We start from the raw sequence: 22,244 nt of genomic DNA on the forward strand, positions 1-22,244 counted from the left end.
GTTGAGATGGACCTAAAGGAAATCGGTAGAGATGGAAAAGAGTATATAGAACTTGCTCAAGTAGGGACAGATGGAAGGCCTGTGTTGCTGCAGCCATGAACCTTCGGATTTAAGAAGGCTAGAGAGTTAGTTTAGTTAGTTAGTTAAAATTGTTTTATTTTTATCAGTTTTCGGCACGCGAAAACTTCATTGTTTAGTGTGGATTGCTACGTTAATTTGAAAAAAGTGGTAGTCGTGATAGAAAGAAGTCATTGCTTACAGTTATTTTTTAAATACCAGTAACTGTAACTGATTTAATTTTTAAAATGAGTAACTAAGTAACTCATTCACTTTTTGAACCAAGTAACTGTAAATCAGTTACTTTTAAAAAGTAGCTTTCAGAACACTGATTTTAATTATGTATCTAAAGATAGTACTTACTTGATAGATTCGTTCAGAGGCGAAACACAGTTTGACTTCGCTACAAATAGTTGCAACTAATTTACTCCATCAGGTGAAAATGTTATACCCCATTACCACGTGCTTACGGCACCTCCTTCCGTTATATTTTTCACTTAGTTTCCCTACAAAAAGTATATATAGGTGAGGAGCAAATGGGGTAATGATTTCCGGAAGTTAATTTTGTTGTGAATGCGACATGTAATTTGCACGAACGCTTTGTACTGGTTTTCTGGTGAATAGAAAATCCGTTTCATGAATCTCTCTTCTGCACGCAATAAGAATTGAACGGAAGGGTAAATAAAAGAGAGCTGAGGGATGTTGTTCGGGACAATCGGTTACCATGACGGGAAAGATCATGCTAGACTCAAGTTGATTTGATTCCATAGCTTCTATACCCTATTCCCCTAATCTGTGTAGCAAGGCTGCGAATAGTGCGGCGAAGGGGGGAAGTATCAAGTCGGCAGAGCAAAGCACTACAGACTGCTGCGAAGGTTGGTAACTGCAGTCGTTTCCTCTCCACGCAATCCCGTTCCCTTTGACGTGTTCATTGGCGTGCGCAGAAGCTTGCTTTCATTCGCTTGCTCCAGAGAAGAGTGTAGCAAACCATGCTGGCTGACAGTGATAAGGGGACACAGAGCCTGGGCCACTCAATATTCGCGGGGCCTGTAATCGTTTTATCAGATTCGTGTCTCTTAGTCTGAAGTACAGGTGCCCCACAAAAGCATAATTTAAGCATTATTAATGTAATTACATTAACTTTATATGTATGTACGCTTCGTATTATTATCTAAGAGGAATAAGCAGATGAAGGTTAAAACTGATAATTATACCAGGCAGCCGGTGGAGGCACATAGGGATTCTCATCCCACTCTAAAACTGTAGGTCCAGTCCCGATTAGCCTTATGTGTATTAAGTGGACTTTAAAAAAACTCAAACTCAATTATGCCATGCTAATAAAAGTTTCAAAATTATTATTTGAATTTCTGAATTTGGACTTAAAATTTTGGGTGCGTCAGCACTAAGGCTATTTTGCACCTGTCACACTATACGGGGCAGCCCCTTACCATAACTAAAATAGCACAACTGTAATGCTGCACAACTAAATTCTTAAAATTTTCTGACTTTGGTTAAAAGCTGAAGCTGTAAAGGGGCACTCAGTACACACAAGGACAAAACACACACAATTATACTGACTATTGGGCCAGTCGCCAGAGCCTCGTTCGTCTGCAAAATGCAGTCCAGGGTGTACTAGTGGAAGTGAGGTTGACAATTGGGTGTGCTACGTGGAAGGTCACCCCTTACACCCCTTATTATTTGATTCCAATTCCCTGTTGCACTCAGAGAACTAAATGCATTTTATCGATTGATGCACCAGAATGCATCGATTGATGCATTAAAGTGTGTTTTATGGCTTCTTCAAAGAATCAGATTCACATTTGATGCACTTGGGTGCATTTTTGTATGTCGAGAAAGAAACACCAAAGTGCATCATTTGATTCAAGTGAGGATTTATTTCAGTCGAGATGCACTTCAATGCATCAGTTGATGTTCCTTTATGAACCTTCTGCATATTTTTGGATGATGCACTTAAACGTTTGGTCTGAGCTACAGAGTTTATGTAGCTCAGATGAAACGTTTAAGTGCACCATCAAATAAGATGTATTCTGGTTCATCAAAACACATCAACAGATGCATTGAAGTGCATCTCGACTGAAATAAATCCTCACTTGAATCAAATGATGCACTTTGGTGTTTCTTTCTCGACATACAAAAATGCACCCAAGTGCATCAAATGTGAATCTGATTCTTTGAAGAAGCCATAAAACACACTTTAATGCATCAATCGATGCATTCTGGTGCATCAATCGATATGATGCAATTATTTTTCTGTGTGTGTGAAAAATCATGTCATGATTTTATTCTACACGTAAACGAAAAATACATATTAACTATTTTTGATACAATATTTGAACACTATATTTAAGTACTACTTTGTTTAGAATATGATTTCAGTAATTTTGGATATGTTTAAATATGTCAAAATGATCCACGATTAGTTACTAAATTGGAAACACTAGTATCCTCTAAGTTCATCCTATCATCACTCATCCCCATCTTCGCAAGTTAGCTAAAAGTGGCACAAGAAGCGAAATAAAATGAAGCTAATAAATCAATAAATTCTAATATTCTTTATATTGTCATTATGTAGGACACCATACTTCAGACTAAGGAACAAAAGGCTCTGATTTTTTTCAGACCTCTGAAAGAATATTGATTATAGATCCCGATATACTGTATGCCAGAGGCGACAAAATAAGATAAATTTGGGGGGGGGGGATATCGGCATAACAGAATTTTCACAAAGAATTAATCCAGCCATGGTCGGCCCTGGGTGGGTGCGGGATCCTGGGGCATACAGCATAGGCGCCAACTTTCGGGGGGAAGGGGCAAGGCACTTTCTCCCCACCCCTAATTCACATAAAGGACACATTTTATGTATATTTACATATATAAAGTATTGTCTCACTTCGAGCACTGCTCTGCGAAAATTTGTATATTTGTGCTTCTTCATTCATGTATTTCATAACTTCATCGTTCATCCTCAAAAAATAACCTGTGAGAGAGAGAAAAATAGTGAATTATAAGAACGAATTAAAAACCCTAAACAGATTTCGCTTTCGTGAAAGAGTGTGCTAGTAGTTCCAATTTATACCACATGGAATTCGTGGCGTTATATAACAGTGAGACTGAGCGCCACGCAGTGACAATTTGCCGCACTTCTTGCGAAAACAACTGTATAGATTTGTGAGGTTTGGACCAGATTTCCTTATTAATAATAATAATAATAAAGAATCTGGGTACATTATGGGCAAAGAACACACAAAACCATCCAGAAAGCCAATCAACTGTCACCCTACCTCAAATAAATTGTGGCCGGCCTCCGTGGCGGAATGGTTAGCACATCTTGCTAGAGACGCCAGGGGTCCCGGATTCGAATCCCGGCCTGGGGTTGGATGTTTGTAAGTGTCCATTCATCAATTTCGTCATATCATCACTCACCCCATCTTCGCAAATTAGCCAAAAGTGGCACAAAAGGCGAAGTAAAATGAAGCAAATCAATCAATCAAATAAATTGTATTGTCCCTAATCTTGCGAAGGCATTTTATATATCATATATTTATGAAAGCGTATGAAATTCATACATGTTTCCAATATCTGACATATGGCTTGACCTGTGTTGGTTTGTGTGGTATTATGATGCGTATGATTTCTTATATAGCCATATCAGATGTATGTGAATCAAATTTTCGCTTTATGTGCGTGTGCCTCTGTGGAGGGAGTGGATACACTTGTAATGAAAGCAGTAAATGCACACACTGCAGTGCATTGTTTTCTAACGCAACAGCAGGGGCGTCGTTATTGGGGACGAGGGACACTGGCCCTCGAAATTCTCCGTGACTCCACCCATTTAAAAAACCTCAAATCTATCTCTTTATAAAATTTAGTATGTAGATAGATCCCAAAGAGTTATATGTTTTTAGTTACTGTAATCTAGGGATATCGACTAAGTTAAATGTAAATGTTATATATTGTTGTAAGCCCGTTTACCTGGGCTCTGAGAGGTCACAGGGAAGTTTCATTTAAACATTTAGGTAGAGCTTAATAATATCTGATGGCTGAACCTGCTCCGTAGGAGGGTAGAGATATGGAAAGTTGGTGTAAAAGGTTATTCACGCTTGTTCATACCTGGTAGATGTGTGTGATGTCCTAATGCTTCTCGCAGACCGAATCGTGACAGTTCCAAGGTTCTATCCAGCGACCCTCAGTTCACCAAGCTGAGCGTTCCCTTGCGCCTTGTAGCATGCTAGGCAGCGGTAACTCCGTGTTCCATCGTCGTAGTTAGCAGTGTAACGTGTTGTAATGTAATCGGACTAATTCTCCATGTAGCGTCGATGAGTGTCAGAATCAAAAGAGAGCGAGCTCCGGGTAGGAGCTTGCTTTTATCATTCTAGGCGTCGAAAGGTTGTTAAACCTTTCAAACGCGGTAGATCCTGTTTAGATCCACGCGTTTGCCTTTCTAGTTCCTTGTTTTACGGAAGTTACAAGTTAGTGCATTCTTGGGATCACTCGCTGGTCGGACAAGTTCAGGAAATAAAAAAGTGTGAATATTAACATGACGAGGTTTTCTCGGTTTAATGGTCTCCATATCTCTACATTCCCCTTGTTGAAATAATCGAACCACTCTGTGATGGTCGACTACCTCGTCCGGAGAAGATTATATTTAAAAATTATGATTTATTAACATATCAAAACTCTTAGAAAACCAATACAGTAAACCAATCAGTAGAAGAATCACATCACCGTAAAAAAAATTGAAATCACCAGAATAGTCATATCATATCGTGGCACCAAACACCGTTGAGAAAAAAAAAATATAAAACACGTAGAATAATAAAAAAAAATTAAATTGTAGGTCATAGCCTCTTATAAACTCAAAAAGTACGAGCACAAATAACTAAGTTCTGAGGCATGGAGAAAATAATTACATAAGTGTGACACTGAACTAGTTTTGATTGAATGATGACAGCACAATAATAATAATAAAAAAAAAACACATGTCAGCACAGTGTGAAGAAACGCCGGGAACCGCAAGCGGTTGTATTTACTGTTTGCTGAGTTCAAAGTACACTCGGCTGAACATACACGATGCTGGGCGGAGCCTTGAGGTATGTTACCTATGGCAACTCTGTAAACTGCATGCCGCCATAGGCTGGACGTTCTGTGCGGCTGACGATAAAAAAAAAACAAAAGAAAGAGACGTATCTCTAATCCAGTATGGGCAGCACCCATGGGCACAAACTTTGGCACTGTAAAGGACATGCGTGTGTACTAAGTGCGTGTGCCTTACGGTAGTTGAAGTAGCTGAGCACCGGAACACTTTTAGCCGATGAAAAATAACATATGCATCATATGACGTCAGGAAACAGGAGCAGGATGCACTCAGTGGGAGGGGCCTTCTGGAAGTCAAATTTTCGATGGCGCTTCGGGGCAAGAAACGTCCTGGGTAAAGCGCTCCACATCTGGGTCGCGGCGTGGGAGATGGAAAAATCAGCCATGGGGTCCAGACGGGAACGGGTCCTTTGGTGCTGGAATTCCACAAAATCGTTGTCGGTCTCTGCGATGAGCCTAGGTCTGTCGCTCGATGGTACAAGCCGTTGGTCGTCATGGGTCCGGTAGCATCCGTGGCGATGAGAAAATGAAACAAGCGCAAAAAGGGATAAATTAGGAAAAAGCAAAAGGTAGTGGAGCAGGGTTACAATAAATGATGACGGGTTATAAAATCGATTGAAAAGGGACTTTCAGTTAAAACTGGTGAATTATTTTGGGGGGGAGGGGAGGTAATGTCTAATTTGAATGACGGCGAAGGGGCGTTGTTACTTATATGATGTAGAGTTTTTAAGGGGGCGTGTTTATGATTAACAGGTTTACCTGAAGAAAAGTTCGCCGGGGCAGCAACGGGGGGGGGGGGGAGTAGGTGGAATAATTCCATGTTGTAAGGAAAGTTCGCCGGGGTGCAACGGAGGGGGGGAAGTTAGAATATTCGGCTTAGCCGGAATGAAATGAGAAAAGAAAGGAGAATTCAGCGATGATAGAACGAACTAAGTGATTACGAGACATTTCCTTCTGTAATATGTGTAAATGTCGTTTATAAAAGCAATTGTAAGAATTTTACGTGTCTTGTGGACAAAGGTTTAAGCGCCTTCGATTCGCTGCTAATAAAAAAAAATTGAAAAAGAAGTGAAAAAGAGTAAGTAATATATTTGTGTAAAAGTTCATTGAAAAATAGAGTAGGTTGTAATTTCATGGGATATGAGCTATACCATGTTGTATGCTATCAATATTTGAACTATAAAATTAAAGGAGAGAGTGGGAACATTTGCCTATTTTATTATATGCTTTATTAACATATTTAGTGCATTGCAGCTTTCAAAGAAGCAGTTCGCGTTACACCTAAGCGTAAATAAAAAAAATTGCTATGGCCAAAAAGCCAATTGTTCAAGCAAGTTCTACGCAGTTCATTTGTTCTTTAAATCATTGATCTTGTTCTATCTTAGTTCATTCGTTCTTTATTTCTTTGTACTTTTTCTTCATTTGAGCGTATATGTACCAGCAAATGGGGAAAAAAAATATTTGCTAGTTAGGATCATAAACACACTAAGTACTTATTAGTCAAATCAGCTAAGTGATATGTTCTGACTATTACTATGCGTTGAATCGCAAATTATAAAATAACATTAAAATATCTGTAAAAAAAATTAATTATTAGGCAAGAGATGTATTATAAATGTTCCGACGATTGAGATAGCATTCTGTAGTCCTGATCTTGTTAAAAATAAAAATGACCATGTTGTATTAAAAAATAAAAATGAGTTCGTTCTAACGCAGAAATGCAGTGCGAGCACTGGAAGTGGAAAGAGGGGGGAGGGGAGTCGATGAGCGTGAGAAAATGTTGGATCAGGGGATGCTAGCATGTACGCAACGAGGAGCGAGGAGGCTAAAGCGAGTGACAACGGAGTGGCGTGTTAATGAATGTTAGTGGGGTTATCATGGCACTAGTCGTAGCGGGCTTTGAGTCTAGAAATAGTAATAGTGTCAGTCTTTTGTTTATTCCTGCCGGCGATGTAAGTTACTTCGTAGGAATTCTCATTAACTTTGCGAAGAATAGTTCCTTTGTACTTATAAGAGGACGCAAAGGCTTTTGACACGCCTGGAGTTGGAGTGGCATGTAGAATCCATACATGTTGTCCTGGTGAGTACTGCATTTTCCTAGAAGTGCGGTCTACGTACTTTTTCTGCTGTTCGTAACGCTTGTTCAAGTTGTCATGTGCGGTCTTACGTATGGAGGTCAGGAGTTCAAGTCTCTGTGCGTTCGTCTGGGAAACATTGTCGGGGTTCGAAGGAAGGACTGCGTCAGCTAAGATCCTTGGGTTGTAGCCAAACAAAGTAAAATACGGGCTCTGGAGGGATCCAGAATGGATTGTAACGTTGTGGCTGAACGCTGCGCTATCTAAATAGTCACACCATGAAGCTTTTTTCTCTAATACAAAAACTCTCATAACTTTCTTTAAGTAACTAAATGAACTTTCAACTAATCCATTCGTGAAATGGGCACAAGTATCTACATATTTTAGTTGTACGCCTGTAATATTAGCTAATTCTCGTAAGAGTAAACTTGAATTGGGTGTTGAACGATCTAAATAGATCGTTTCCGGGATGCCATGGACTAAAAAGACTTTCTCAACTAGGGCTGTTGCTATGTTTTGTGCATCGTGATTAGCCAAAGGAGCTGTTATTACGTACCTTGAACAACTATCGACTACTGATAGGAAATATTTGTATTTGTGCGTTTTTGAAGAGACTAAAGGACCACATACGTCAATATGAATTCGTTGGAAAGGGATTTGGGCTGGTTGAAATGTTTGCAGCGTATGCGGTTTAGAACCTTGTGGTTTCTTTGATTGTTGTTGTTGATTTGGTGTTTTAAGTCCACTTTATGCACAGTATGGCTAATCGGGACTGGACCTACAGTTTAAAGTGGGATCCGAACCACTTGTGCCTCCACCGGGTATCGAACCCGGGACCCCTTGATTACAAGGCACCGACGCTACCACTGCGCCATGGGGGAGGCCCTGTGGTTTCTTTGAGATCTGACAAGGGATGCAATGTCGAACCTTATCGTACACAAATTTCTTCATATTGGGGAAAAAGTAACGCATAAGCATTAAATTATATGTCTTTTGTGCACCTTGGTGACTTCCATTCATTTTGTGTGCATGAATAAGGTCGAAAACTTGATTTCTTACTGCATGAGGAATACAAAGTCTATCCCGATTACCAGTTTTGATTTTATTAGTCCTGTATAAGACTCCATTTTTGAGTACATAAGAATACGAAAGCTTTTCTAGTTTTGGATTACTAGGTTTGTCTTTGTTTTCTAATAAGTCAATAATGTCTCTGAAATAGGGGTCTTTACGTTGTTCTGAACTAATATCAAAATCTGCTGCTTGTGCATGAAATACTTGATGAAAGAATAAGTCATCATCATCATCATCTTTCTTGTCATGATTAGTCTTGTCAAGCGGTAAACTTGCACGGGAAAGTGCATCCGCAAGTTCATTTTTACTAGCGCTGACATGCCTTATTTCGAAATCAAAATTCTGAAAATAAAGGGCTCTTCTTCCTAAAATAGAACTATGGTGTTTAGTTGAACGAAGATAGGATAAGGCTTTGTTGTCTGTGAGAACCACAAAATGTTGACTCATAAGAAAAAATTTGAAAGTTTTCAAAACATAATATGCACCTGCAATTTCGAGTGAAAATGTGTCAGCTCTTTTCTCTGTGTCTGTTAAGGCTCGTGAACAATAGGCACATGGATGTAAATTTCCTTCTTCATCAGGCTGTAACAAGGCTCCTCCAATGCCAATTCCGCTCGCATCAATGTATACATATGAGGGGCGTTTAGGGTCATAAGGGCGGAGGATAGGGGCGGAGGTGATCATTTCTTTCAGTGTTTCGAAGCTTTTCTGGTGTTCATTAGTCCATTGAAACTTAACATTCTTTTTAATAAGCTTAAATAAACATTCTGTTGGTCCTGCAAAACCTTGCACAAATCGTCGAATGAAATTGACAAGTCCTAGAAAACTACGAAGCTTGCGTTTGGTGGTAGGGGTGGGATATTCCAAAATAGCTTTAAGAATGTGTTCTGAAATCTTAACTCCCTTTTGAGATACCAAGTTACCAAGGACTTTTACTTCGGTAAAAGCTAGCCTACACTTAGAGGGTGATAACTTAAGGGATGCTGTTCGTAACTTTTGAAACACTCTGTCCAGTATGTTAAGCATGTGTGGGAGATTTGAACTGTAAATAATAATATCATCAGTGTAAACAGAAAGTTCTGAACTGTCTATTCCGCTAAGGGCAAGTTCGCTTACGCGGTTCATTACACCGGGGGATGTTTTCAATCCCTGGCATAACCTAGCATATCTAAAACTGCCAAGATTGTTAATAGAAAAGGCGGTAATGTCCTTAGAACGCTCTGTTAATGAAACCTGAAAGAATGCACTGGACATATCTAAAATTGAGTAATATTTCTTTCCAGCCATCTCTGTCATGATGGTTTTTATGTCTGGGGATTGTAAGGAAATCGGAGCTATTATTCTGTTAAGGTCGCGGAGGTCAGAGATAAAACGGTAAGTCCCATTGGGTTTCTTAACTAATAGGACTGGGTGTCGATAGGGACTCCCTTCACAGCGTTCTATAACACCTTGGTCTAGTAATTTCTGAACTTCCTGTTTCATGGGTTCTCGGTAATGAAAAGGAATAGGGTAGGTTTTGGCATACACTGGGGTGTCATCTGTCAGTTTGATATCATATTCCAATACATTGGTTTTAGTTAATTTATCCCCTGGCCAGAGAAAAATATCTGCATACGTGTATGCGAGCTTTAGGATTTTTTCTCTTTCTTCTCTGGGAATATCAGGGTTAACTGTGAGGAGGGAGGGGTCAAATTTCTTTTGACTTTGACTAAGTTGTTGCTTTACTGTAGTATTTTCATTACAAGAGTATGAAAATGCAACATCTTCACTTTTATGTTCCCAAACGGAAGTAACGTCAGTTAAAATTTCACATGTCGATATTTCGCCTAATATTGTGTCACTTTCCAAAGTGATTGTGGTTTCCGTAGGGTTGTGTATGTGAATGACAGGTGACTGCGGGTTTACTGCAGCATTGGGAAGGACTACTGGATGCTGGCTCATAAGGGAAGCAGATGGTGTAAAAAGTACAGGCTTATGGGTATTAGGTGTTGTAGTGATAATGTTCAAATTGATATAAGTCTTGGATCGAGGACTTAACTGAACTGCGTTTGAAAGGGTAGCTTTTCCCTCATACACATTTACATTCTCAATTTGGGTAAATATGTCATGCGACAGCTGGTGAGTCTTGTACTTTGATCTTAAAATACTATAATTTGGAGTACGTCCTAAATGACAAAGAGTTATTGTGTTGTCTTTCAACGACATTTCGCAGCTCTGCGTTCGTAAAAAGTCATTTCCTAAAAGGGGAGGGACGTTAGTTGAATCTACTATTCTAAATGGGTGCGATTATTTACGCTTTCCAATTATGATAGGAAGAACTACAATTTCAGACACACTCAGTTTCGATCCGGACACACCTTGGATTGTGGATTGTACCTTGTATGTTTTTCTTTCAGTAGGGAGAAGGTGGGAAGGATAAATTGAGATTTGGGAACCCACGTCAATAAGTAAATCTACCTGTTTCCCTTGTATGCTACTATTAATAAAGTATAGGCCATTTCTCTCAATTATAGGAACTTTATCTAATCTGCTATTATCTTCGATTTCGTTCCCGCAAGTCGAAGACGATTTTAGTTTAAACTGCTCTCTCGTTGTGGCTTGTAAAAGCAATTGTCGCTCTCGTGATTATAACGACCGCAAAACCTGCAGGCTGAGGTATTTGCATCGTCGCGATTAGCCTGATCTCGACGTTGAAACCTCTTGTTACTATTACCTCTGAACTGGCCTCGTGAGTTCGACCGAAAGTTACCTCTGTGATTAGCTCTATGATTATTATTATTTCTGTAGAAAGAGTTAGTATTCCCCTTGTTGAAACCTCTGTTCTGTGCGTTTTGATTAGCCGTTTTCGCAAATTCCAACACATTTGAACAAAAACTAAAAAGAGAACTTGCATTCATCTGTTCGTTCGAAAAGAGAGACATGCTCGACATTTGTGACGAGAGTTTGTTTATTTCATCACAAGAGGTAGCATTTTGAGCGTGTTCCACTGTGGCTACGGCTGGTTTCGCCGCGCAGCGGGCACTATCAGACCTCGGTACATGATACATTCCTTGATACACTGTGTGAGAATTATTTACGGGTGCTGGATTGGACTGTAGACTTTGGACTTGATGAGTCGATGGTGGAAGGAAAGGAGATGGATACTGGTTGTATGACACAAACTGCTGAGTCGGGTTGAGTGCATTACTGGGGAGGGGGGAATAGACCTGTGCATGCGAACAGCTGTGAAGTGGTGACGGGGTAAATGTCTGGGGTAAGCTTGCCTGTGCAATTGCCTGATCTATTTCCAATTTCTCTTCCAACATACGTGAATTAATTAATGACTGCTGGCGTTCGAAATTCTGTAGGTGGGCAATTAATTCTTCTGTTCTAGCAAAATGCTTGTTGGTTAAACAGCCAATGTATTTGGCTCGCAGTCCCGTGATGATGTAAGAGAGAGTTTGTTCTTCAGTGGCGTTCGGAAAGTATTGCTGGACTAATGCCTTTTTAGCAATAACATAGGTATGGATGGGTTCGGTTATCATTTGTTTTCTTTGGAGTATTATCTGTACGGGATCTGCTAACAGGTACGATCCCTTAAATAGCGTACTTAGCTCGTCTTTGATATGGGTATATGTCAAGTCTACAAAATTGGGTCGTTTCTGTATGTCATGAAAATAAGTTAAAGCGGTGTCCGTCAAAAATAAAGGTAACATCTCTTTACGCTTAGCTTCCGACCATCCTGCGGCGTGTGCTACATTTTGGAACTTGAGGAAAAATGAGTCAATGTGCTTAGGGTCATTTCCGCTAAATGGTGCCGGGTACAATGCAGTGGGGATTGGGGTGGCCATGTTAGTGGTGGAAATTTGTACAGCTACGTTACCAGAACTATTAACAGTGTTAGAGGAAGTTGAAACGGGAGCTGGGGTACTTGCTAAGGGTTGGGGTTGGTTTTTGTTGGGTGTTTGTAGTCCAAGGACAAATTGAGGGTAATTTCTATTAGCAGACCTTAACCGTGTTAGTGGAGGGGAGGGAATTGGGGACAAAGGTCGTGAATTTATTGGATTTGCCGTGATTGCAGTTGCTAACTCTATGATTTGGTCGAGGGAGGAATCTAGGTGTTCGTGCAACGCTATCTGTAACGTATTCATAAACGAAGGTTCGTCGTGCTGACCAAAGAACAAATGAAAGTATGGGCATACAGTTATTTATGTCATTAATATATCGCTGGTCAAATAAGTATAAGCAAGTGTTCTCATTCCTGTGTGAATGATGCTTGAATACATATTATGCAGAAGAACTAGATTTTGTTGAAAAAGGGGGGGGCTCGGCATAAAAGAAAAAGAGGGGTTGTTGTCCATAGGGTAATACACATAATTGTCACTGGGTCTGACGCATCTTAAGCGTACTGTGGGAGTATGAGTTGGAATTACTAAAAATTTACTTTAAAAATGCTCCCAAAGTGGGAGGGAGGGGGGAGGGAGACTAGTTTAATGTAAAGCAATTCGTACAGGAGGGTACTTAATTGCAAAAAGGGCCTGAAGCACCTCCACCATGTTGTAAGCCCGTTTACCTGGGCTCTGAGAGGTCACAGGGAAGTTTCATTTAAACATTTAGGTAGAGCTTAATAATATCTGATGGCTGAACCTGCTCCGTAGGAGGGTAGAGATGTGGAAAGTTGGTGTAAAAAGTTATTCACGCTTGTTCATACCTGGTAGATGTGTGTGATGTCTTGTCCTAATGCTTCTCGCAGACCGAATCGTGACAGTTCCAAGGTTCTATCCAGCGACCCTCAGTTCACCAAGCTGAGCGTTCCCTTGCGCCTTGTAGCATGCTAGGCAGCGGTAACTCCGTGTTCCATCGTCGTAGTTAGCAGTGTAACGTGTTGTAATGTAATCGGACTAATTCTCCATGTAGCGTCGATGAGTGTCAGAATCAAAAGAGAGCGAGCTCCGGGTAGGAGCTTGCTTTTATCATTCTAGGCGTCGAAAGGTTGTTAAACCTTTCAAACGCGGTAGATCCTGTTTAGATCCACGCGTTTGCCTTTCTAGTTCCTTGTTTTACGGAAGTTACAAGTTAGCGCATTCTTGGGATCACTCGCTGGTCGGACAAGTTCAGGAAATAAACAAGTGTGAATATTAACATGACGAGGTTTTCTCGGTTTAATGGTCTCCATATCTCTACAATATATAAATTGACTACAAAAATTAATGAAAACCTAATATGGTTTATGATTGATTTGGAGTTTTAAGTCCACTTTATGCTCAGTAAGGCTAATCGGGACTGGACCTACAGTTTAAAGTTGGGTCGGAACCACTATGAGCCTCAACCGGGTATCGAACCCGGGACTCCTTGATTACAAGGCAACGACATTACAGAGAGAGAGAGAGAGAGAAAGAGAGATTCATATTTGACTCCCCTATCTATCTGCATGCGAAATAGCAATAACATTTGCAGAAAATGCCTCATTTGCATTTGTACTTTTTCTGGCAGCTTTGGCTAAATGCAGCGAAGTGAATGAATGCTTAATACATCACATCAGTTCAGAATATGCCCGACCCTGTGGCCGAGTGGTTAGCACATCGCGCTGCGACGCCAAGGGTCCCGGGATCGAATCCCGGTCGGGCTTGGTTGTTTGTGAATGTTCATTCATCAATTTCATCATTTCATCACTCATCCCCATCTTCGCAAATTAGCCAAGAGGCACAAAACGAGAAGTAAAATAAACTAAATCAATCAATCAATCAGTTCAGAATATTGATTCCCATAACGGGACTCGAAACTGGAACTTTCGTCGGCAAACTCACACGCTGAGTGATTTTCTCATTTCGTTACATGCATGTCCTTTAAAGTCACCCACTTAATCAATGGTATTGATTTTTCATAATTACCCATTGTTATTACATTCGTAACGATTATAGGGCCTCCCCGATGGTGCAGTGGTAGCGTCGTCGCCTTGCAATCAAGGGGTCGCTGGTTCGATACCCGGTAGAGGCACATAGTGGTTCGGATCCCACTTTAAACTGAAGGTCCAGTCCCGATTAGCCTTACTGTGCATAAAGCGGGCTTTAAACACCAACTCAATCAATCGTAACGATTATATTTATCAATATTTTATTACTCCGCAGTAAAGTTGCCTGCTTGTATGGAACCAATATTTGGTTTTTTATTACGAGAACTTCAAGAAACTATTAAACGTTACCTTTGAGTTCATGGTGAAACGAGCCATTTGTGCAATGTATTATACTTCTTTCTTAATAGCTGTTTGTATTAAATGTAGTGTCAGCCAAACCAGTGTGTGTAGTATATTGTTTCTTATGTAAGGGCATTTAAAGATGGGAATAGGTAACCTTTCAGAAGGGCATGTAGTGCACCCTGGAAAATACATTCTTGCAGTAAAACGAGGCTTTGACGCCTGCACCCACAGTTATTTTAATCTTTTGGGGGTTTCTTTTCTGTGTCCTGTGTTTTTGTGATTGTATTAAAGTTTTATCACTTTCCTATAATTGTCACCTATACTTCTCATTGTCGCGATTAGTTAATAATGTCATCAATAGGGTCATCCCAATTGCCTAAAGCTGTCGCCTGGTGTTTCCAGGTTCTATCTCAGGCATACTGTACGGTGGTTGACATGGCACTTTTAACTGTAGGTCCAGTATCGATTAAAAGCTGCACTTAAAATTTAATGGTACGAAGAAATGGATGGAAAAGTCAGAATGTTGTAATATCAAATTGACAAGCAAAGATACATGATACAAAATATTGATTTTGATGTCTAAATCATTCCTATCAGTGGTAAAGCGTGGCGTCGCTTGAAGGGTAGGCATATACGTGTGACGGGAAAAGGGGGCGGTGATGTAGTTTTTTTTCTTTGAAGCAACAATGTTTTTATGGGTTAAAATCAAGGTGGATTCATTTAAACCAGGTGTTTTTTTTTAAAAACAAATATCACTGATTTTAATTACTTTACATAAATAATTTACAGTATAATGTACATAAGGATTTTGTAGAGATCAGAATCATTGTTTGTGAAAGTACATTAATCTCGTAATAATTTAATGTTGTTTATTAGGCTCCAAGAAAGTAAAAAAAAATAAAAGAAAATATATTTACTGATGGGGTGAAGCTCATACAAAATGAAATGTAACATGTAAACTGTAAACATACTTAAATTTATCTTGATTTAAATTTCAATAATTTTATAGGCAAAAATAGCATACATTTTATGTAGAAAAATATGCAAAATACTAATCATGTTACACCGTAAATAGTGTCATTATCATTAAACTGTATATAAACGTAGCATCTGATATTTTGCAAACCTAACTAACAATATGAATATTGTCAAAATTCAGCTGCTAAGACTATAAAGATATATTTTAAGTTGCAATTATATAGTACATCCATAATGTTATATTTTCATCGGATGAAAAGTTACCGGAATTATTATGGTTTCATTAACACACTCAACAAACATTTCCATTATATGTTCATATATACAGTATCAGAAACAGAAAAAGGTATATTTACAAATAATGTTAATATTTGATTTAATCAAACTGTTCAAATATTGTACAGGGCCGTTTACTATAAAAAGCCTTTTTATGATAACATATATCTATGTGTATGGTACCAAAAACCATGAAAACAATTTTAGGGGTGTTTTGTTTTCTAAAAATCGATTTAAATAAAAAAAATCGATTTAAATCAAATAAAACATCAAATATATTTCTTTAAATAAACATCATGATTTTCATCCACCCTGCTTAAAATACAAAAAAACATTAGAAATTAACATCCACTATGTTGCCTGAACGTTTTAGTAAAAAAAATATATTCGGCACCTTTCAAATATTTAAATTATATACAAGAAGTTGAAAACTCAGCTTATTTCTACTTCACCTCTACACGTAAAATTAAGTTAAATCTGCACTAGATAGCAGGAAAATGGTTGCATGCTAGATGCGATATGTTTTGGGGTATTAATGGCAAATGCAGTAACGGGCAATCAATACGGGACACCTAGATCCTGAAATACACACTTCCCAGCAATAGTCCAGTCAATAAAGGTATCATGTCGGGAATAATTCCGTAAGAGCTGAATTTTGGTCAGTTGTTAGAACACTATTAGTAGTGCAAAATCCCAAACGTCCCCGCCCCTCTTCGCGGCGCTTCCCCCCAGCGCCCCCCTCCCCCAACATCAATTTCGCAGACTCTCGGTTATTGACCTATATCTCCGTAACCAATGGCCGTAGGCAGGTAATCTTTTATTAGTCTTAATCCTCATTAGATGGGCTACAAAAAATACTCTTTTTAATTTTTCGATAATGTCGGTGGGTTTGCCGTAATTTAAAAAATAATCTTCAGAAAGTGATTTTTTCTAGTAATTTCTGAAGTTTTTGCCTTGTAACTTTTGAACAAATTAAATGACGAAACATTGTTTCTAATAAAAGTTGTAGCCTAATTTATAAGCTTTAAAACGATATCAGTTTTAATATATTCTAATGAAAGATGCGTTATAAAATGTGTCTCCAAATGCAGGACAGCACCACAAAAGTGTATCTTTATCTCAGTCCGGCGGTTAAGTCCGGAATCATTGACTTTTCGATAAGAGCATGAGACTCGGTAGAATCAATTGTTATACCACTTAAGACATGTTCAGTCGAGTAGCCAATCGCCATCTTGAAAAGAGGCCGCCATATTGGATATTGTTGGTTAGATATATCTCGGGAACGGTGGCACTTTCAACTTCAGGATTTTTTAGAAATTATCCAAATAGTGTAAACTTTTATAATATATCAATAAATCTATTTTTGAAAAATAAAAATAGTGGTCTTGTAGAGAAACTTACTATAATACTTTATGTGAATAACACCGAGTTAAAAGTCTTAATAATTCTCAAACTATACAATAGTAATGAATATTTGGTAACGTTACGAAATGTTTGTTAGAAGACTTTAGATTAACTTAACACTTTTTTGTATTTAAACATTTACCTTAAATAACATTTTAAGAGAGATTCAATTTATGTACAACCAAATTTGATTTCTGAAAGTAGAAGTAATTGAAATTCTATTAAATTGGTTTATTATTTGAAAGAAAAAAGCATTCATTGTAGTTGATGATACGAGAATACTGACATTTGTTTTACAAAATATTTTGTAATGATTTTCTCATTAGTAGTAGAAGTGCACGGATTCACCAACCTCAAGTGAGGATGAGAAAATCAACGTCTTGGAAAACGTCTTAAGACAAATATCTTAATCTTTAAGAAAGTCGACTTCCGGTATCTCAAGATGTTCCGCGCTTTTATTCGTTGGGCTGACACAGCGTGATGAGTAAATAATCAGAAAAGTATGAGCCGTTCGATTTACTATGGCGAGACTCACGATCTTACGTGATACAACTTAACCTAACAATTAATAAATGAGGCTCACTGAGGCCATACATCGAGCTCAACACCAAACATTGTACAGTCGCCACTTCTGCCTCATTTATTGCGTTGACGATGTTTTGCAGCGAAGAAAAGAGCACCAAAACATTAAAAAAACTCACTTTACTCATTTGGGGTTCTGGAACATTATTTGGGGTTTAAAAATACCTCAAAAACTCACTTTCTCTCCACGTTCCGCGCATTTATTTGTTGCGCTGACACAGCGTGATGAGTAAATAATGCACTCTCTCTCATTCTTGAAGGATGAATGCACCTTATCGTAATTTTCCAAATGTTTGTATATCGTGACCTTTGTAAACCTCTTTCGGGAACGATGTGCCGCACACACACACACGCGCGCGCGCTTTTATTGTGACGCAAGCAAACAAACAAAATATTACGCTTTTGCCTGTTGGATATCCAGAAAAACGACAATTTCGTTCCCTCGCTCTCTCTCCGTGTGCTATCAACGTTAACACAATGACACAAATTCAACAATACCTAGGCCTTGGGACGACGGAAGTCATACTTTCTTGTTTTTTTTTTTTTTTCAATAGTGACGTCAGTTAACAGCATTGGTAGCAGTGATGCGATGCGATGCATTAACTTGTGAATTTTCGAACTCGCAAAATGACGTGGCTGAAATGTGGGGGAAGAATGTTCTAGAGAAGATTGTCTCGGATTTCTATTGGTCCACGTTGCGTTGGCTAACATTTCATTTTTTGACCTCATTAGAAAACCGTAAAAAACTTAAAGCGCTAGTGTAGAAAGTTCTATTTCATTTTGAACGTCAGTGAATGAGCATTTCCGCAGGATTTTCCAAAAGTAAGTAATTTTGTTTCTTAGCTTGCATGAGTTGGCTTTGAGTTATAAGTATGGTATTGCTTTTTGTGGAAGAAAATATACTCACAAAACATGCAAAAAGAGAGAGAATATAGAAGGTGTTTCATGTCTCTCTGCTTTTTATATATTTGAAGCATGCATTTTGGTAGCTGGAATATTTTTTTTTCTTCTGTGTGCCGTTGTTGGTAGGTAGGAAATATGTGTGCGGGGCATATTTAAAAAAAAATAAATGTGTTAAAGTTAGAGGAAGGCAAGAAAAAAATGGAGGAGAGTTGCGTGTTTTTGATATCTAGTGGAAGTACTGATTGATTTGATGTTTTAAGTCCTTTTTATGCACAGTAAGACTAATCGGGACTGGACCTACAGTTTCAAGAACTACTTATGCCTCCACCAGGTATCGAACCCTTGTTTACAAGGCTATCGCTGCGCCATCGCAGAGGCTAGTGGAAATACTGATTGATTTGATGTTTTAAGTCTATTTTATGCATAGTAAGGCTAATCGGGACTGGACCTACAGTTTCAAGAACCACTTGTGCGGGTATCGAACCCGAGATCTTGTGATTACAAGGCTATCGCTGCGCCATCGCAGAAGCTAGTGGAAGTACTGATTGATTTGATGTTTTAAGTTTTTTTTATGCACAGTAAGGCTAATCGGGACTGAACCTACAATTTCAAGAACCACTTGTGCGGGTATCGAACCCGAGATCTCTTGATTACAAGGCTACCGCTGCGCCATCGCAAAGGCTAGTGGGAGTACATAGTTATTCGAATCTCATTTATTTAAAATATTTAGTTTATTTTTTTTATGCACGCTTATTGATTTCAAACCTAAAATTAAATAAAATCCGGCAATTATATCCAATTATACTTATGGCTACAACGAGCATTCGCAAAAAAAAATATAGCTTGAGATTTTTTTTGCTACGTAAACAAAATGGCCGACATGCCAAATATGAACAGGCTATATAGATTTGAGAGAGAGATGGATAGGAAAAAAAAAGTTAATTAAAATTTAATTTCATGATTGCAACACGAAACTTAATGATTGATTTAGTTTATTTTACTTTGCGTTTTGTACCTCTTGGTTAATTTGCGAAGATTGGGGATGAGTGATGAAATGGATGAAAATGGATATTCACAAACAACCAAGCCCGACCGGGATTCGAACCCGGGACCCTTGGCGTCGCAGCGCGATGTGCTAACCACCCGGCCACAGGGTCGGGCAAGTACTGGTATATACATAGATCAAAGTTACATGGTTCTAGGCCCCATAGGAGCCGAGAAAATCAACGTCTTGGAAAACGTCTTAAGACAAATATCTTAATCTTTAAGGAAGTCGACTTCCGGTATCTCAAGATGTTACTTCCGGTCTGTCAAGAAAATTTTCTTAAGACAAAAATCTTAAGACGTTTTCCAAGACGTTGATTTTCTCGGCTTCTAATTGAGCTAGGATGATGATTTTAGGTTTGTTGGATAGGATTCGACGAGAACTATTCGACTAGCAAATAAAATCGATTCCACCCCCTCAAGTTTCGGAAATACAGACAATTTTTTATTTTTTTGAGAAACTTGATTTGCCGGCTTAGTTTTTACTCTAATTCGAAAATTTTAACAGCATTCGATACAAAATTAGAAGTACTCTACAACCTATTGGAGGGATGATGACTAGTGCCTGCTGTTTTCGAGTTATTTTGGATTAAAATTTCAAGATGTAATTTCTAAGATGTTTTGTAATTCATAAACTATGGGTTGTAGGAAAACGATTCTTGCTCTATCTGCTATTGCTCGACGAATACTATAAACATAAACAAAGCTTATGGTTTAATTTTAAAAAAATGACGACCTTAAAATAACTCTGTTTTCTGAAATTATGATATATGCTTCATACGCCAAGAGGGCTGAGGGTTAGAAAAAAAAAAGATTGTTTGGTAGAATTATGTACACATAATATTTTTGTGTTTTCTATACACAAGCTTAATTATTTTTTTTCAATTATTTACAGGATTGATTAAGAAGCAAGAAGTAACATATACATAAATAGCACACTCACACCAAACCCAGCACCATCGCGAATTAGCCTTCCAAGGTTGTTTTTTTTTATTGCACAGCATTTATTTTGTGACACTCTACTATATATATAAAATAACATACCCCCACAAATATTTTCACTATAGCAAATTAGCCTTCGAAGATTTTTTTTATTGCACAGTATTTATTTTGTGGCACTCTACTATATATAAAATAACATACCCCACAAATATTATTTTTTCAACAAGATGCAATCGGTACAAATTTGTCCCACTTGTGAAACTGGTGTTTCAGCTAAAAATTTCCAAAGGCACTGTCGTACCTGCGTACCTGGTAAGCATGTGGCCGCTAAAAAATCATGTCCCAGGTGCGGTAAACATATTACCATTAATAATTTGAAAAGGCATATAACATCATGCAAAGTCGTCGGAGCACCTGTTCCACAACCGTCGACCAGCTCGACCAAGAGGAAAGCGGAAGCCGACTCGCCACCATCCGCCAAACGTGTGAAGCCTATGGCGAAAGCGAACCACTCTGCTTTCCAGCGTTTGTTAGAGGACTTTGTCCTCACTTCTGAGGGCTCATGCGACGTGCGTAGCTTTTTGGAGAACGTGCAAGCCGAAATCATTTCCATCCTCAACGATGCGCTTGCAACGCACTCCACTAAATTCTACGCATCGCTACGTTGCCAGTACAAGAAGCCGTCTGATGAAATTTACAGCTTCTGCCACAACACCAAGGCGAAGACGCTGCATCTGGCGGATGTCGACAACCTCGAGGTCATCTACAACAAGTTTGCCGAGGAGCTGGTGGCAAAGCAGGAGGAACATCAAGCTAAGGGCTCGGGGAGTTCGCTGTGTGGGGAGCCTCACGAACTGTGCATCAAACTTTGCAAGTTTGAGCCTCTCTCCGCCTCCAGCTACGTCCCCTTACCACCTACCATTGCGGCAAAGAAGGCCGTCCTGAACATTCAGAACAGTGACGCCAAGTGCTTCGTATGGTGTGTGCTTGCAGCTTTGCACCCTGTCCACTGGAAAAACCAACCACACCGGGTTAACCACTACATGCAGTACGAGCCAGAGCTGGAAGATGCGATGGCTGGGATCGACTACCCGGTGGCGCTTTCGGACATTCGCAAGTTCGAGGCCCGTACACACAACCCTCGGTTGGCCATCAACGTTTATGGCCTCACTGACAAAAATGTGGTGTACCCTATCCGGGTGAGCGACGTAGACGACGATGATGCTCGAGAAATTCATCTTCTGCTCATCAAGGACGAGATCCATCACCACTACGCCCTTATCCGTTCCCTCTCTCGGCTTGTTTCGAGCCAACGGAGCAAAGACAAAACCCACATAGAAGTTTCTCGTAGGTGTTTGTCTACATTTCATAATCAAGAACAGCAGGATTACCAGCGCATCAGAGGCTCCAACATCGCTGTCGAGAAGCTCGCTCGCCACAAACTTTATTGCAATGCCAACGAGCCGGGGGTGGCAGTCTTGCCCAAACCTGACACCGTGGAGCGTTTCCACATGCACGGTGCCATGGTAGAGCACCCCGCTATCATCATCGCGGATTTCGAGGCCTTCCTCAAACCCCTGTCCACTTGCGATCCCGATCCCGAAGTTTCCTCCACCACCCCT

At 39.3% G+C, this 22,244-nt stretch overlaps 2 protein-coding genes across 3 annotated transcripts in view; one reads left to right on the forward strand and one right to left on the reverse strand.

Moving 5' to 3' along the window:
• Window positions 1-22,244, forward strand: part of gprs (speckle type BTB/POZ protein) — a 352,627-nt gene that overhangs the window by 85,361 nt on the left and 245,022 nt on the right. The window lies entirely within an intron of this gene.
• Window positions 1-22,244, reverse strand: part of LOC145986365 (alpha-amylase-like) — a 307,352-nt gene that overhangs the window by 71,802 nt on the left and 213,306 nt on the right. Inside the window, exon 1 of one of the 2 annotated variants that reach the window (XM_083120264.1) lies at window positions 421-528. The exons of the other annotated variant lie outside the window; for it this stretch is intronic. The gene's annotated coding sequence lies outside the window, so the exon portion shown is untranslated. Of the gene's footprint in view, window positions 1-420; window positions 529-22,244 lie in introns of those variants that run through there. 2 annotated transcript variants of the gene reach the window in all.

The sequence above is a fragment of the Lepisma saccharinum genome, chromosome 4 (assembly GCF_977018435.1).
Source record: "Lepisma saccharinum chromosome 4, izLepSacc3.1, whole genome shotgun sequence".
Classification (NCBI taxonomy): domain Eukaryota; kingdom Metazoa; phylum Arthropoda; class Insecta; order Zygentoma; family Lepismatidae; genus Lepisma; species Lepisma saccharinum.